General features: G+C 38.4%; 2 non-coding genes across 2 annotated transcripts; both read right to left on the bottom strand.

Annotated features, from left to right (window-relative positions):
• Positions 1-4,176: 4,176 nt before the first annotated feature.
• On the bottom strand, positions 4,177-4,283 carry LOC142176944 (small nucleolar RNA R71). The gene has a single exon (XR_012705739.1). It is a non-coding gene; the product is annotated as a small nucleolar RNA R71 (small nucleolar RNA).
• Positions 4,284-17,972: 13,689 nt separating this feature from the next.
• On the bottom strand, positions 17,973-18,079 carry LOC142176954 (small nucleolar RNA R71). The gene has a single exon (XR_012705748.1). It is a non-coding gene; the product is annotated as a small nucleolar RNA R71 (small nucleolar RNA).
• Positions 18,080-18,624: the final 545 nt, after the last annotated feature.

Here is an 18,624-nt window from a genome sequence, read left to right as displayed (position 1 = left end):
CAAGCCTACATTAGTATAGGTTTACATAATGGGCAAGCCTATGGTACTTTGTGCATGCATGTGACTTCTTTGTGAAAGTGAGGAATTTCTTTGATATATGAGAATCCTTAAAACATATTTGAGCATTTGATTTGAATGTGTGAATTCAACTTACTCTCTTGTTCTTGTTGTGAGGGCATATGATTTTGCAAGGGATAGGTGACGTTATTAGATTTCTCTATAATGTTAAGTGTTCAAGCCATGAATGCATTGTGATATTGAGTAGGTTTGTGAGGTTAGGATTGTTAGAAACATGTTGTCCTTTTATTGAATAAAGATTTGAAGTATGGCATAAAGTAAAGGCAAATGTGTGTCGAAGACATATGCTAAAGTTTAATTGTTGCTATCAAACATAGTCATAGGTATGGTGTGCTTCGGATGTGCTAAAAGAAAATAAAAGTGCTCTAGGAATTGGTAGTTGACTCGAGGACGAGCAACGTTTAAGTGTGGGGTGGTGATGTGATGCCAAAATGCTTTACTTTTAGCACATTACTTGCCCTATATTTTTTTGGTCTAATGAGTTATTGTGCGATATTTGAGCTAAATTGTATTGTTTTATGTGTAGGAACATCGGAAGGAATCATCAAATAAAAATTGCACAAAAAGAGGACAAAAATACAAGAAACGAGCACTAAAGCATCAAGTATCCAAACCGTACTACAGACCAGGCTTTACAAGGTCTATAGTCAGGTTGACCGTGCTATAGACCAGGCTTTGCGAGGTCTATATCCAGGTCGACCGCGCTATAGACCAGGCTTCGCGAGATCTATAGCCAGGTAGACCGCGCTATAGACCAGGCTTCGCGAGGTCTATAGCCAGGTCGACCGCGCTATAGACCAGGCTTCGCGAGGTGTATAGCACGGTAATTAAAGTCGCGGGTTAAAAGATCCAACCCCAAAATTGGACCGAGGGATTGACATAAATACTCCCCAAATGAGTTATTCTAGGGTTGGACATGATTTTGGAGAAAAAATAGGCTGCCAAGCACTGTGGAGCAAGAATCAAACGAGTTTTTCCTTCCTTTATCTCTTTACTTTGTAGTTTCATATTTTTAAACATTATGTTGATTGTTGTATTTATGAGTAGCTAAACTCTTTAATCTAAGGTTTGATGGAACCTATTGGAGGATGATTCTCTACTGCGTTTAATATAGATTTGTCTTTGATTTTTCTATACTGGTTCAACTATATTTTCATTGTTGTTAATTGAAGAGCTCTCAATTAACTCTTCCTATTTAGTATGTAAATTGCTCGAGAGAGAGTGCACATTTAGAAAGTTGTTGAACAACACCACTCCTAACATAGTTGAGAGATCGATATGGAGGGTTTAAAGGCGGGATTAGAGATAACGAAGCCTTGGTGCGATCGTCGTGAGCGGTAAATTAGTGCCAGCTAGCGTAGTTCGAGAGAATACGTCTAGTAAATTGTAGTAGTTACTCGAGAGAGAGCTACGACACTTAAAGTACTCACGATCGGCAGAAAATATTTAGGCGAATTTATAGGAGACGTAGCGAGGAAGATTCCGACAATAGAGAAAATCATAACCTTAGACTTTTCCAAATCTTGTCTACAATATTTGCCTTGTTAGTTATAAATTACTGCATTTTTAATTACTTTGATCTTAGTTAGTAAACTCTCAAATTATTTTATAATATTTCTGAAGGTTGATTACTTGAATTCATGCAAAAATATTAGTGTAATTAACACGTTATTCCCCTGTGGGATTCTACTCCGCACTTGTAAACCGGATTATATTTGCAACGACCGCTTAGTCCTTTTTATAAGGCATAGTTGAGCGTGATCAATCTGCCGTCGCAAATCTGAACTAGTCGGACCAGTCACTTCGAATATCGAATGATTGAACAAATAATGTATCATGCATCAATTGATTTAGTGTAAATATTGGGCAATATATTTTTACCACAAGTGCATATAAGTTAAATTCATAGAAGCTCAAAAATTAGCAAGCCCCGGTTGAATAAGAATTAGCAAGAAATGTATCACATGTATATATAAAATACAAATAACACCGAAATTGAACTAGAATTGGACTCCCTCATAGTGGCAAATATGCTTAATTACACAGCAGTTAATTGCAAACTCAAAGCATTTATAGAGGACACCGCAAAAATTTTAATCCCCAACCAAAATTTTGAGGTAAATCACTGATTTAGAGAAGTAAATCAAGTGGCAGATGGTTCTGACTTTCTGATGTTAGGCTAAAAATTCATGTTTTCGCATGTAATTTGCCTTACATTATACCTCAATCTTGTTAACTTTAGTGTAAATATTTGTGACTCGAGCGTAATAATAGTGTTTATATGTGTAGGAGTCAATTTAAAGTGAATTGACAAGCTTGCATGCAAAGTGAAGTAAAAACAGAAGAATTTGGAGAGAGTATGAGTTGGTGCCCAGGTTGGTGCCAGGCACCAACCAAAACGCCAAGGCAGAATGTGAAAAATTTCGTTGTCCTGGCTGGCGCCAGGAGCCAAGCAAAACGGCTAAGGATGGGTTCACCCTACACGCCCCCAACAGGTATAAAAGGGGTTCTAAACCTATTTCTTAGGTTTGGACACGATTTTGGAGAAGAAAAAGGATGCCAAGCACTATGAAGCAAGAATCAAACGAGTTTTTCCTTCCTTCATCTCTTTACTTTGTAGTTTCATATCTTTAAACATTATGTTGATTGTTGTTGTATTTATGAGTATCTAAACTCTTTTAACTAAGGTTTGATGGAACCTATTGGAGGATGATTTTTTACTATATTTAATATAGATTTACCTTTGATTTTTCTCTACTTGTTCAACTATATTTTCATTGTTGTTAATTGAAGAGCTCTCAATTAACTGGGCCTATTTAGTGTGTATATTGATCGAGATAGAGTACACATTTAGGTAGTTGTTGAATAACATCACTCCTAACGTAGTTGAGAGATCGATAGTGGGATTAGAGATAACGAAACTTTGGTGCGATCGTAGTGAGCGGTGAATTAGTGCCGGCTAGAGTAGTTCGAGAGAATACGTCTAGTATATTGTGGTAGTTGCTCGAGAGAGAGCTACGACAATCAAAGTACTCATGATTATTAGAGAATATTTAGGCAAATTCATAGAAAATATAGCGGGGAAGATTCCGACAATAGGGGAAATCATAACCTTAGACTTTTCCAAATCTTGTCTACAATATTTGCCTTGTTAGTTATAAATTACTGCATTTTTAATTACATTGATCTTAGTTAGTAAACTCTCAAATTTTTATATAATATTTCTGAAGGTTGATTACTTGAATTCGTACAAAACTATTATTTATAATTAACACATTATTTCCCTGTGGGTTTCGACTTCGGACTTGTAAATCGGATTATATTTGCAACGACCGGTAGATCTCTTAGGAGGCATAATTGGGCGTGACCAAATTTTGACGTTGTTGCCGGGGAAGCAATAGTTTACTAATTACAACTATAAGAATTGATAGGATTCTTAGTTTAGTCAATTTTCTCCATTTTTATTCATTACATTGAAATTCTAACGTTTGTGGTCTTGTGTGTTATAGGTGTATGCCTAGAAACTCCTCAAGAACTGGTGAATTGTTTGAAGCATTACCAGATCCTGAGAAAGCTTTCAAGGCATTAAATCGTACAAACAAGAAGGACAACCAACAACATCACCCAAGAGAACAAATTGAACCGGATATGGTTGACGCTTTGGATAATCAAAACAATCGAAACAATGTGAATGACCCGAACAATCAGGGTATGGCACCTCTTGTGCCAGAAGCAGCTTTGTATGATTTGGCACAACCCACCACTAAAAATTTGGCAACTGCAATTACAGTCCCTCAGATACAAGTGGGGTCATTTCAAATCACAAACAACATGCTACATCTGCTGCAAAACAAGAAACTGTTCTCCGGGTCTTACATTGAAGATCCACAAGAGCATCTGAAAACTTTTCGGTCGATTTGTGTCACGCAAAGGCAACCAAATGTAACACCGGAAGCAATAAGACTGTTGTTATTTTCATTCTCAGTGACAGAAGAAGCCCAAACTTGGCTTAATTCGCTCCCCATAAATTCCATCACAACTTGGGAGGAATTAGTCAAGCAGTTTTTGAATAAGTTCTACCCACCCAATAAGACTGCCAAGCATGTTAATAAGATATTGAGCTTCAGGCAGAAACCAGTTGAAACGTTACAAGAAACGTGGGAGAGATTCAAAGGTATGCTGGTTAAGTGTCCACATCATGGCATTCCTGATCAGATGTTGGGACAACGGTTTTACATGGGATTGGCGGACAGCTTGAAGGCCAATGTTGATGCTTCAGCAGGTGGAGAATTTTTAAGCAAGTCATTTAGAGAGTGTAAGGTCCTGCTAGATAAAATGGCTCAAAACTCGGGATAGATGACAAGAGACTCCACAATCACCCCTATAGTTCACTCAGTAGCATTGGACCCGAACAATTCCATAGACGAGAATATGGCCACTCTAATGACGCAAATGCGTATCCTTACCAAGAATATTGATGAATCAGGCCAGAAGCAGGTACACATAGTTGACACGACTAATGGGGGATTATGTACACCATTCATTAACCAACCATATGTGTGTTCGTGGAGTGGTGAATGTGACAACCAAAACTATCAAAAGAACATGAACTATGCGGGCAACTATCGAGGCCAGAGGTAAGGTGGTCAGAATTGGGGGCAGCAAAATCAGCAGTATAGACCAGCACAACAACAGTACAATAACACCAGCAATCCTGGAGCTATACGGCCACAGGGTCAAGTAGTACCTTACCAAAGGCAACAAGGATACAACCAGCAAAATCAGTAGATAACTTATCAACAACCTCAACAATAACATATAGTGAGGAAGGATGACGGGTTATCTGAAATTAAAGGAATGTTGCAACAACTTATTGGGGCCAGCGGGAAAATGGAAGAAAAGGTCCACCAAATGCAAGAAAAGGCAGTGTCACACGACTCGACTATCAAGGGCATTGAGATTCAACTAGGGCCCGAAGCTGCTTATGGCGGTGAGCTTGAGAAATGGTAGAGATCTTGATTTAGAGCAAGAAATTGCTCGTGAGAGATGGTCAACTGAAACACTTGTGTTAGTTCCAATTTTGTTAGATGAGTCAACTGGGCTAACAAAAGGAAGAGTGCAACCAGCCCAAGAGGAAATAAACAAGGAAAAAGAAGTTGCGGGGGAGACTGAGAAAGTGCAAGAGAAGGTTTTAGAAAAAGTGCCTGAGCATGATCTAACTTAAGCTGCAGGAAAGAAGCGACCTCCAGCACCCTTCCCGCAGAGGTTGGCCAAATATCAGAAGGATGAGCAGTATAAAAAGTTCATGGAAATGCTGAAGCAAATTCAGGTAAACATTCCTCTAATCGATGCTTTAAGGGAGATGCCCGGTTATGCAAAAATGATGAAGGACTTGATGTCTCGTAAGTTCAACTTCCAAGACTTGGCAACTGTCACATTGACACAAACCTGTAGTGTTATTGGGATAAGACCTATAGCTGAGAAGCTATCCGACCCTGGAATCTTCACAATTCCATGCACCATAGGTAGCTATGCATTCGCCAAAGCATTGTGTAAAATCTGATGCCATTTTCTATCTATAAAAAGTTAGGCATTTGAAGAGCAAGGCCCACATCCATATTACTACAGCTAGCTGACCGAATGGTGAAAAGACCATCAGGTATACTTGACGATGTACTTGTGCAAGTTGGAAAATTCATGTTTCCAGCAGATTTTGTCATTATGGACTGCCACGTTGATGAGAAGATTCCCATAATTTTGGGAAGGCCATTCTTGGCCATAGGAAGAGCTCTAATTGATTGTGAAACTAGGGAGCTGAAGATGAGGCTGAATAATGAAGAAATAACATTTAATGTGCAAAAGTTTATGCGGCGACCCAGTGAGTTTGCATATCGCTCTTTGTTAGACATGGTGGATGTAATCATGGAGGAAGATGATGAGGCACTTAATGAAAAAGACCCTCTAACAGCCTGCCTTATGAACTTAGAAGAAGTAAATGATGAGGACTTGGCGGAATGGGTGTTGGCTCTTCAAGGGCAAGGGTACTGGAAAAGAGAGCTCGAATTCGAGCCTTTACACTCTGAAGAAAGAAAGACCCCTCCAGCCAAGCCATCGATCGAAGCACCACCACAATTGGAGCTGAAACCGCTACCATCTCACCTTACATATGCTTTCTTGGGACCTAACTCGACTTTACCTGTTATTATCTCATCTGGTTTGTTAGATATGCAGGTAGAACAACTTTTTAAGGTGTTAAAAGAGTGAAAGATTGCAATTAGTTGGACCATTGCAGACATTAAGGGTATCAACCCGCCTTCTGTATGCATAAGATTCTACTGAAATATGGGCACAAACCTTCTAGAGAACATCAAAAAATGTTGAACCCTAACATGAAGGAAGTTGTAAAGAAGGAAGTGATCAAGTGGTTAGATGCGGGAATTATTTTTCCCATCTCTGATAGTAATTGGGTTAGCCCAGTTCAGTGTGTGCCAAAGAAAGGTGGGATGCCTGTTGTGTAAAACGAGAACAACGAATTGATATCAACGAGAATAGTCACGGGATGGAGAATTTGTATGGATTACAGAAGATTGAATAAGGCCACCCGAAAAGACCATTTTCCATTGTCGTTCATTGATCAGATGCTAGATAGATTGGCAGGAAGATCTCATTTTTTCTTCTTGGATGAATACTCGGTGTACAATCAGATATCTATTGCCCCGAAGGATAGAGAGAAAACGTCATTCACCTATCCATATGGCATTTACGCTTTTTGGAGAATGTTGTTTGGCCTGTGCAATGCACCCGCCGCATTCCAAAGGTGCATGATGGTCAAATTCACAGATATGGTAGAGGATATAATGGTGGTTTTCATGGATGATTTCTCAGTGGTGGAAAATTCTTTTGATGATTGCCTTAGAAATCTGAAAAGAGTGTTGCGGAGATGTATGGAGACTAATCTGGAGCTAAACTGGGAAAAATGTCATTTCATGGTACAGGAAGGTATAGTATTGGGACACTAGTGTCAAGTAAGTGCATTGAGGTGGACCGAGCTAAGGACGAGGTAATAGAGAAGCTGCCACCACCCACTTCTGTCAAGGAAATAAGAAGTTTCCTTGGTCATGCCGGTTTCTACAGCGTTTTATAAAAGATTTTTCCAAGATCGCTAACCCTTTGTGTAAATTGCTTGAAAAAATCACACTTTTGTGTTTTCTGATGACTGTAGGGTAGCTTTTGAGGGATTGAAGAAGAGGTTGGTGTCTGCACCTATCATACATACACCCGACTGGAACAACCATTTGAGCTTATATATGATGCAAGTGACCATGCTGTAGGAGCAGTACTTGGGTAGAGAAAATATAAAACCATCCATCCAATATACTATGCATGTAGAACATTGAATGGTGCTCAACTGAATTACACATTGACAGAAAAAGAGATGCTAGCCATGGTGTTTGCATTTCACAAATTCACGTCTTACTTGATAGGCTCGAAGGTAATTGTTTATACTGACCATGCTGCTCTCATGTATCTAATTGATAAGAAAGAGTCAAAGTCGCGCCTGATTAGATGGGTCCTATTGTTGCAAGAATTCGACTTGGAAATCCGTGACCGAAAGGAACGGAGAACCAAGTTGCAGATCACTTGTCCAGGATTGAAGGGGCTGAAACAAAGGTTGAGGTAGAAGAGATCATGGATACTTTTTCGTATGAACAACTATTAGCCACGAGCCTTGAGGAAGCGCCATGGTATGCAGACATTGCAAACTACCTGGAAAGCTATATTGTTCCCTATGACTTATCTTCTGTGCAGAAGAAAAAGTTCTTTCGTGATTGTCGCATGTATTTTTGGGATGAACCATATTTGTTTAGGATTTGTATTGATAACATGATCCGGAGATATATTCCCGAGATAGACCAAGCTTCTGTTTTGCAGGCATGTCATGCTTTGCCTTATGGAGGTCATTTTGGAGGAGTAAGGACAGCTGCTAAAGTTTTGAAGTCTGGCTTCTATTGGCCGACGTTGTTTAAAGATGCACACTTTAGGGTAAAGAGTTGTGATGAGTGTCAAAGGACGGGAAATATTTCTCGTCGACATGAGATGCCTATGAACCCAATTCAAGAAGTAGAAGTATTTGATGTATAGGGAATCGACTTTATGGGACCATTTGTCAGCTCATAAAACAACAAGTAGATACTCGTAGCAGTGGACTATGTCTCGAAATGGGTAGAATCTGTAGCACTCCTAACAAATAATGCAAAGGGAGTTATTAGTTTTTTAAGAATAAATAACTTCACCCGATTGAGCACTCCAAGAGTGATCATCAGTGATGGAGGCACCCATTTCTGCAACCGAGCCTTTGCAAAGTTGTTGGAGAAATATGGCGTTGCCCATAAGGTTGCCACTCCGTATCACCCCCAAACAAGTGGGCAAGTGAAGGTGTCGAACAGAGAAATCAAGAGTGTTTTGACTAAAACTGTAAATGCTACTTGTACTGATTGGGCGAAGAAATTGGATGATGCACTATGGGCCTACCGCACTGCATTCAAAACTCCAATTGGTATGTCACCGTACAAATTTGTGTTTGAAAAAGTGTGTCACTTGCCGGTAGAGTTAAAGCATAGAGCTCTTTGGGCGTTAAGGCAATTAAATCTTGACTTGGAGGCTGCTGGTACGAGTAGAGTCATAGAGCTGCATGAACTTGATGAGTTCTGTTACCATGCTTTTGAAAGCACTAGGCTGTACAAAGAAAGGATGAAGATGATGAATGATAAATATATTCAAGAAAGAATTTCCAAACCCGAAAATATCGTGTTGTTGTACAACTCAAAATTGAAATTATTTCTGGGTAAGCTGAAGTCTAGATGGTCAGGACCATTTAGAGTTATGCAAGTGTTCTCAAGTGGAGCTATAGAAATTGAATCTGAGGATGGAATGAACAGGTTCAGAGTCAATGGGCAAAGGTTGAAACATTACTTGGGCATGGATGAGGAAAACGTTGTATCGGTGATTCATTTGAAGGAGACTCAAGTGTTGAATGAACTTTGATTTCGATTGACTGCGTCGTGCAGCGATGTTAAATCAAGCGCTTTTTGGGAGGCAACTTAATTTTCTTGTTTTAGTCTAGTTGTCATTTACTGATTAAAAAAATTGCATTTCAGCGCCCAGATTGGCGCCAGGAGCCGAGTAAAACGCCAAAGGCAGCAACTAATACACACAGCTGCCTTCTTCAGCGCTAAGCGCAGACGAAAATAGTAGGTAAGTCCCCTACCCATTTTACCCCAACCCGACCCAAACTCGTCACCACACCTAATAGGCTAATAATAATAAAACATTACCCCCAACCCGACCCATCTCACCCTAATCCCTCCCCGCCCAGTTCTTTTTCTCTCCGAATCCTTTTTCCCCCACTCCCTGCTTCTTCTATCTCTCAAGCATCAAGTGAGTTTATTTTATTCTCTTATTTTCGTTATTTTCTTGTTGTCTTCTCTTCTCTTTTTGTTTTAATTACTTCTTGATTTTGTATTATAGTTGTTTTCTCATCTCTCACTCTTCTTTCCCCACCCAACTTCTCATAGCGGAGAGTGTTGGCAAGTGTGTAGTGAATAGTATGTTGTTTTGGAGTTGTTAATTGACTACGAGGTGGAAAACTCAAAGTCCCTCCACTTCGTTTAATTTGGGAGGGTATGGCACTTGTCCAATGGTTTGAAAGGCTTGAATGAAAGTGTTGTGCACCAAGTGTTCGATGAAATTATTGAAAGAACATTGTTGATGGCCGGCGAAGTCTGAGTAGCCGAGCATTATTTATTAGCACTAATGTGTGAGTGTGGGGTGTTAGAGAGTAATGTCGTGCACGAAGGTCGTATGTGTGAGCCTATCTGTGTTCACTAGTCATGTATTGCATTGTTTTGTTTTTTCTTTTCTCTTTTGGTGTTTCATTAAATTATAGTGTATCATAATTGCGTGGGTAGTGACTCGGGGAAAAGAATTCTCTGATCATTCTACTTTAATGGCCCGAGTGTAGTGCGATGCATTGTATTGTATGTGCTGTCGTTTTTGTTTTTTATTATTTATTTTTTATTATTGTATTATTCTTGTAGTATTGTTTTTTATTTCTCTAGGAGCATGGGAAGCAAGGCCATTGGAAGAATGAAAAAGCAAGTAAGATGGTTAGAACTAAGTGTGGGGTACCCACACAAAAAACCAAGTATGGGAGAAGTCTGAGTACCCCATGAGATACTAATGCTTCGGCCTTTGGCCTACCGGGGAGTTTTTTTTACCCTCTTGTATTTATGAGTGTGCATTGGGGACAATGCACAATTTTAAGAGTAGGGTGAGGAGATTGTATGGGTGACTTTCTATACTATTTTAGTTGTGTTAGTTCAACTTTTTTTAAAGGGACCTTTCCTGACGATGGATCTTTGGCATAGCTTTCTTGAGGGATTAAGGTCCAATGAGAAAACAAAATCCAAAAATATTTTTATTCTTATTTTTAGTTAGTCGTAGTAGATAATAAATCCCCTTTATTTTTCTTTTGGCATCGGTTTTTTTTCAAGGGATGTAACTTGAATCGGGTAATTTTTATTTGTAGGAAATTGAGGAAAGAAAACTTGAGTGTTCTTATGTGCCTTTTGACCTGTTTGATGCTAGCATAGTTAGGCATTAGCATGCAAATTACCTTCCTAACATATTTTAATGAAAATTGATGTCGTGAAAGATTGAATAGCCTATATGTGACGCTTTCTCTCAGTTACTTGACCCATTGTTCATGTAGTGCTTTATTGCTTAATACTTCTTGACTTTGTGACTACTTGCTTAAACTTGAGAGTAGGAATGAAACCGTCCGGATTGGGGTCATGTGCATTGTATGATGTGAGGTTTTGATCACATTCTGTGCTATCTTGTGTTTTTCTAGAACTTGCCCCGTATGTTAGTTGAAGCGAAATAAGTAAGTTTTGTGAGTCTAGGAGATGATGTAGGCATTTCTTTGATTGTCTATTGAGATATTATGCCACCATAAATAAAATTATTCTTAGATATCCCATTTGAGCCTATAAGCTTTTTCTTTGGCACCCACATTACAAGCCGATTCTCATTTTGTTCTTAATTAAATCTTTTTGAACCTTTACCTCCGAAAGTACTTAAGTCGCTAGAAGAGTAAGGTGAAAGTTGGGATAGCTTTTGAGTGAAACCATAGAAAAGCCAAAAAGGTGCATGTATGTTTTGGAAGATCATTAGTCGGGCAACCTAAATTTATGGAGTGTTGAAAAAAAAGGAGGGGGGATAGAAAAAAGGAGAAAAATAAGTATATAGAAAATAGAACTCCTATTCATCGTGATCCGGGCTAGTGAGTATATAGATGTGCTTAAAAAAGAAGGGCCAAGTTGTATATGGTTTTGTGGTATTGCTTGAATTGGTCATGAAAAGTGTGTATTTGAAAGTTAAGTATAGTGTATTAAAGTGCTTAGGAGGGTTAGTCACTATACCAAAAATATATCCTACCCGCCCCTTAGCCTACATTACAACCCGTAAAGACCTAATTGATCTTAGACTGTGCGATCTTAGATTAGTGGAGATATACACTACGGGCAAGCCTATGGTACAGCCATGGACTGCACATGAATTTCCTTGTCAGAGAGAGTGGTTCTTTGTTCTTATATGTGATGTCCTTAAATTATATTCGAATGCATATTTGAATGTATGGACGAAATACCCTCTTATTCTTTGGTGAGGCACATGAGTCCATGACGGATATGTGATGTTATTAAACATCTCTTATTGGGTGAGTGCACGTGTTGAGAGTGCTTATTGGCGACGAGTCAGTCTTTGAGGTTGGGTAGTTATGGGCAGGTTGTTTGAGTGTTTGTAATTGGTCACTAATATTCCGGCATGTGAAAGTTGGGAAATGTATGAATGCGTATGCAAGGGCTTAATTGTTGGTATCAACCATGGTCATAGGTGTGGTGTGTTGAATTGCCAAATGTTCCTCCACTGTATGATGTCTTGTGTGCATTGTTTGGTTAGCAAGGTTTTAGGTTGCTCAAGGACGAGCAAGAGCTTAAGTGTGGGGTGGTAATGTTAGGCTAAAAATCCATGTTTTCGCATATAATTTGCCTTACATTATACCTCAATCTTGTTAACTTTGGTGTAAATATTTGTGACTCGAGCGTAATAATGGTGTTTATATGTGTAGGAATCAATTTGAAGTGAATTGACAAGCTTGCATGTAAAGTGAAGTAAAAACAGAAGAATTTGGAGGGAGTATGAGTTTGGTGCCCAGGTTGGTGCCAGGCACCAACCAAAACGCCAAAGGCAGAATGTGGAAAATTTCGTTTTCCTGGTTGGCGCCATGCGCCAAGCGAAACGGCTAAGGACGGGTTTCACCCTACACGCCCCCAACAGGTTTAAAAGGGGTTCTAAACCTATTTCTTAGGGTTGGACACTATTTTGGAGAAGAAAAAGACTGCCAAGCACTGTGGAGCAAGAATCAAATGAGTTTTTCCTTCCTTTATCTCTTTTCTTTGTAGTTTCATGTCTTTAAACATTATATTGATTGTTGTTGTATTTATGAGTAGCTAAACTCTTTTATCTAAGGTTTGATGGAACCTATTGGAGGATGATTTTTTACTACATTTAATATAGATTTGCCTTTGATTTTTCTCTACTTGTTCAACTATATTTTCATTGTTGTTAATTGAAGAGCTCTCAATTAACTGGGCCTATTTAGTGTGTATATTGCTAAAAAGAGAGTACACATTTAGGTAGTTGTTGAACAACACCACTCCTAACGTAGTTGAGAGATCGATACGGAGGGTTTAAAGGTGGGATTAGAGATAACGAAGCCTTGGTGCCATCGTAGTGAGCGATGAATTAGTGCCAGCTAGTGTAGCTCGAGAGAATACGTCTAGTATATTGTGGTAGTTGCTCGAGAGAGAGCTACGACAATCAAAGTACTCACGATTGTTAGAGAATATTTAGGCAAATGCATAGAAAATGTAGCGGGGAAGATTTCGACAATAGGGGAAATCATAACCTCATACTTTTCCAAATATTGTCTACAATATTTGCCTTGTTAGTTATAAATTACTGCATTTTAAATTACTTTGATCTTAGTTAGTAAACTCTCAAATTGTTATATATTATTTCTGAAGGTTGATTACTTGAATTCGTGCAAAACTATTAGTTGTAATTAACACGTTATTTTCCTGTGGGATTCGACTCTGGACTTGTAAATCGGATTATATTTGCAACGACCGCTAGATCTCTTAGGAGGCATAGTTGGGCGTGACCACTTCCTGCCTTCAAGATTCCTCTATCCTGTTTGATTATGAGCACACCCCTATTATGGGATCTTATTAGTTGGATAAGTAGCAACTTCCTAATCATTGTTCTCCAAATTAAACTGAGTCAAGCTAATCTACTTGATTATTGCATGATCTCGTATATATGGGCACATTGGTTCGCCCTCTTAATTATTGGTCATTCATGGCTTTAATAAAATTTGTACTAGCTTTCACCGGAGACAAAAACTTGTTGCGGCCAAACGCACACACAAGTATACGTGCGGTCAACAAGTAATAAAGTAATAAGATAGAGTGTCGAATCCACGAGGGTTTGTTATCAGTATTAACCAAATTAGGCAGTCCTAATTATCTAAACAAGGATTCATCCCAAAAGTGTTGTTACTAGGCTAATTAAAAAGAAAATAACTAATAAACTTTAAACAGAGGAAGATAAGATTTTTATATTATCAATGTGATAAAAACGATCTAGAGTCACGGGTTATCTAACAATCCTATTGTACTCTTCAATTAAATTGACTAATTAATTTATCTGGTTTATTGGTTGACAGGGTTAATATTGCTCATAAGAATCTATCGAGTTCTTACTCGCCTATTCAAGCTAACCTAACTTGTATATGTCTATGGAGTTAGAATCAACAAGAATGCATTTGTAATTCCCATATAATAACCAAGCAAGATAATTAGCATAGGTCTATCCTAACCGCGAATCCATTCCTCGATGCCCGGGTTCAAGAACTTGCTCTACTCAATCCTATGAATCTAGAATTTTCACTTTCGAGTTCAACTTTAGATTCGTAGATTGTATTCAATTGGTGATCAAGCAATTAAATAATTAAGCGCAAGATTGAATAAATAAACTAATACGATAAATCAAGAAATCAAAATCAATATTTGAATAACAATAGTCATGAAAGAACCACAACCCTAGAATATGAAGTTTAGCTCCACATAGATATGGTAGCCAAACAATAAATCATACAAAAAACATAAAAATTACTAAGTTTGGTGGAAGAAAAGATGAAACTCGGCCTCGCTCTACGGTAGCTCTGTGCTCTCCCTTAGTTAAAAGTTGCGTGTTCTCCTCTCAAAACTATGTTCGATCCCCTCCAAATTAGGTTTAGAACCCCTTTTATACGAGCTGGGACCGTGTAGGGCCGAAATAACCTTGTCTCGGGCCGAAATATCCCATTAAGTTTTGTGATTTTCACTCTTTGAATTGCATTTTCCTTTTCTTTGTCTTACACTAGGGGGGACACCTTTTGGTGTTTGTCTTTTTCTATTTAATTATTTATTTTCCTTTCTTTTTCTTCCATATTTTATTTAATTTTGCTCCAAATCTCCTCATCTTCATACCGCTTTATTCCTACACAGTTATAATATAATATTAAGCATAAAATAATATAATTAATATTCAAAAGACAATTAAAAGTATTAGAACATGAGGCAATAATGGTTAAATATATATATATTCTTTTCGAACATCACTACCTCACACTTAAACGTTGCTCGTCCTCGAGTCAACCAACAATTTACACTATCTTTGAGCACTTTATACTTAACACATTCGAAGCACATTACACCAATGACTATGGTTGATAGCAACATTAAGCTTAGCATATGCATTCAAAATATACTTCCCTTTTTCTTATGCCAAACTTCAAAAATATTCAAACAAAGACAACATGTTCATAACAATTCTAGCCTCAAAAAACCGACTCAATGTCACCATGCACTCATGACTTGAATACTCAACATTGTAGAGAAGTCTAATAATGTTACATATCCCTCATGAAACTATGTGCCCTCACAACAAGAACAAGAGAGTAAGTTGAACCCACACATTCGAATCTCATGATTAAATATAGTTTAAGGACTCACATATATCAAAGAAATCTCTCACTCTCACAAAGAAGTCGCATGCATGCAATGGTACCATAGGCTTGCCCTTAATATAAATTTCTACTAATGTAGGCTCGCTCGATCTAAAATCAATTAGGACTTTTTCATGGTTGTAATGTGGGCTAAGGGACGGGTAGGATATATTTAAGAATAGTGACTAACCCTCCTAAGCACTTTAACACATCACAAAATTAACTTTAAGCGCAAATTTCTTCAATTCAACTTCAATTTCACAAATAAGATCACCTCCAAAAACGTTCCCTTTTTTTTTAAGCATTACCTTAATTTATACCCCACTAGCTAGGACACGATGTACTTATTTATCTTACACATATTTTTTTAGATTTTTTTTTCTTTTGTAATTCCCGCTAGTGGTTTATCTCTTATAACACAAGTGTTCATTTCTTTCTTTCATTGGTTACACTCAAAAGCCACCCAAGTTTCCTCCTTACTTATTCTAGCACTCATTTTACAAGTTAAGTGCTTTAAGAGGTAAAAGGATAAAAACAATGTCAATTAAGAACAAAAAGGAAATAGTCTTGTAATGTGGGTGCCAAATAAAAGTCTATAGGCTCAAAAGGGTTAACTAAGGATAGATTTTATTTATGATAAATATTACAGCTCGAAAAGATCAAAGAGGGCCTAAAATCTTCAAACCGAGCATCACCTAAAATTTCGCTTCAACTCACATACCGGGCAAATTCAAGACACAAGTACAGTGATATGGACTCTACAAAAACCTCACCACACAAGGCACATGACTCATAAAGGATGGTACCATTTCAACTCTCAAATTGATGCAAGTATTCACGGAGCCACAAGATATTAAGCATTAAGCACAAAGTGAACATAAGTTAAGAAAACGAAACATAGGCATCAATAACATGTTATCCAATTAAACATGGCATCATGAAAAATTTCAAAATATAGGGAAGATTCTACACAGGCCAAAGCCTAAATATGCTACTATCAAACAAGTCAAGGGTGCCTAGGTTCGTCATTCTTCCTCCTTTTTATTCCCTAAATCCAACTCCAAAAATAAAAACTACTACCGATTCAAGTTACATCCCATGAAAAACAACCGAGGCACAAAGAAAAATCACACATATTTTTTTTTTTTTTTTATTATTACTACCTAGAAATAGACACATGGTGAAGGCCTTCTCCTCACCAGTGCATTTATTAACTAACAACTATTCTGAAATGCAAGCGGCTCTATTTGGTATACTTTGGTGATGTGACCATAACTGCCAAGAACTCAACCAATAATTCGACTCTCTTCTGGTAGTCAACATGATTTTAGGGACATATAATACCCCATTAAGACTTAAAGAAGACATTATGCTAATAGAACAAAAAGTGCAATAACATGGTATCAAGATCAAGCATTGTTACAGAAAAGGGAATGAAGTGGCCGACGCTTTGTCCAAACATGCTACTACACTCAGTGAGAAGGTTATTCTCCTCCCTAAATGTTAAAGGAAGAGCTATTGATGTGCTAAACTCACATCCCCTCATAGTATCTATTTATTATACTTTTGCGTGCGCGAGCACTAGACATAAGTAAGGCCTAGCCATTAATGTATCTGCTGGCACAGCTCTAATGGGAGGTTTTTGGTTTAAATGTCCTCCTCCTTTGTACTATTTTTCTAATAGATAAACAGGGTAGGGGCAATGCCAAATCACCCAACACTACAGGAGATGAAAACCCGGGTGGATGGTTTAAATTTTTTTAAAAAAAAAACATAGTGTGTCTGTGATGTGATGCCAAAATGCTTTACTTTTAGTATATTACTCGCCCTATATTTTGTTGTTCTAATGAGTTATTGTGCGATATTTGAGCTAAATTATATTGTTTTATGTGTAGGAATATTGGAAGGAATCATCAAATGAAAATGCACAAAAGGAGGACAAAAATACAAGAAAAGAGCACCAAAGCATCAAGTATACAAACCGTGCTACAGACTAGGCTTTACAAGGTCTATAGCCAGGTTGACCGTGCTATAGACCAAGCTTTGCGAGGTCTATCACCAAGTCGACCACGATATAGACCACGCTTCGCGAGGTCTATAGCTAGGTAGACCGCGCTATAGACCAGGCTTCGCGAGGTCTATAACCAGGTCGAGTGCGCTATAGACCAGGCTTCGCGAGGTCTATAGCACGGTAATTAAAAGTCGCAGGTTAAATCGTGCAAACAAGAAAGACAAACAACGTCATCACCCAAGAGAGCAAATTGAACCAAACATGGGTGACGCTTTGGATAATCAAAACAATCGAAACAATGTGAATGACCTGAACAATCAGGGTGTGGCACCTCTTCTGCCAGAAGCAGCTATGTATGATTGGGCACAACCCACTGCTGATAATTTGGCAACTGCAATTGCAGTCCCTCAGATACAAGCGGAGTCATTTCAAATCACAAACAACATGATACATCTGCTGCAAAACAAGGGACTGTTCTCCGGGTATTACATTGAAGATCCACAGCAGCATCTGAAAAGTTTTCAGTCAATTTGTGTCACGCAAAGGCAACCAAATGTGACATCGGAAGCAATAAGACTGATATTGTTTCCATTCTCAATGACAGGAGAAGCTCAAACTTGGCTTAATTTGCTCCCCATAAATTCCATCACAACTTGGGAGGAATTAGTCAAGCAGTTTTTGAATAAGTTCTACCCACCCAATAAGACTGCCAAGCAGGTTGATGAGATATTGAGCTTCAGGCTGAAACCAGGTGAAACATTACAAGAAACGTGGGAGAGATTTAAAGGTATATTGGTTAAGTGTCCACATCATGGCATTCCAGATTAGATGTTGGGACAACGGTTTTACATGGGATTGGCGGACAGCTTGAAGGCCAATGTTGATGCTTCAGCAGGTGGAACATTTTCAAGCAAGTCATTTAGAGAGTGTAAGGTCTTGCTAGATAAAATGGCTCAAAACTCGGGATGAATGACAAGAGATTCCACAATCACCCCTATAGTTCACTCAGTAGCATTGGACCCGAACAATTCCATAGCCGAAAATATGGCCACTCTAAGATGCAAATGAGTATCCTCACCAAGAAGATTGATGAATTAGGCCAGAAGCAGGTACACATAGTTAACACAACTAATAGGGGATTATGTACACCATGCATTAACCAACCATACGTGTGTTCGTGGAGTGGTGAAAGTGACAACCAGAACTATCAAGAGAACATGAACTATGTGGGAAACTATGGAGGACAAAGACAAGGTGGTCAGAATTAGGGGCAGCAAAACCAGCAGTATAGACCAGCACAACAACAGTACAATAGTACTAACAATCCTGGAGCTGTGCGACCACAGGGTCAAGTAGTACCTTA

This window comes from Nicotiana tabacum, chromosome 22 (assembly GCF_000715075.1).
Source record: "Nicotiana tabacum cultivar K326 chromosome 22, ASM71507v2, whole genome shotgun sequence".
In the NCBI taxonomy this organism is placed as follows: Eukaryota; Viridiplantae; Streptophyta; class Magnoliopsida; order Solanales; family Solanaceae; genus Nicotiana; species Nicotiana tabacum.
Note: the sequence above shows the minus strand (reverse complement) of the source record. Positions and strands in the feature narration are given on the sequence as shown.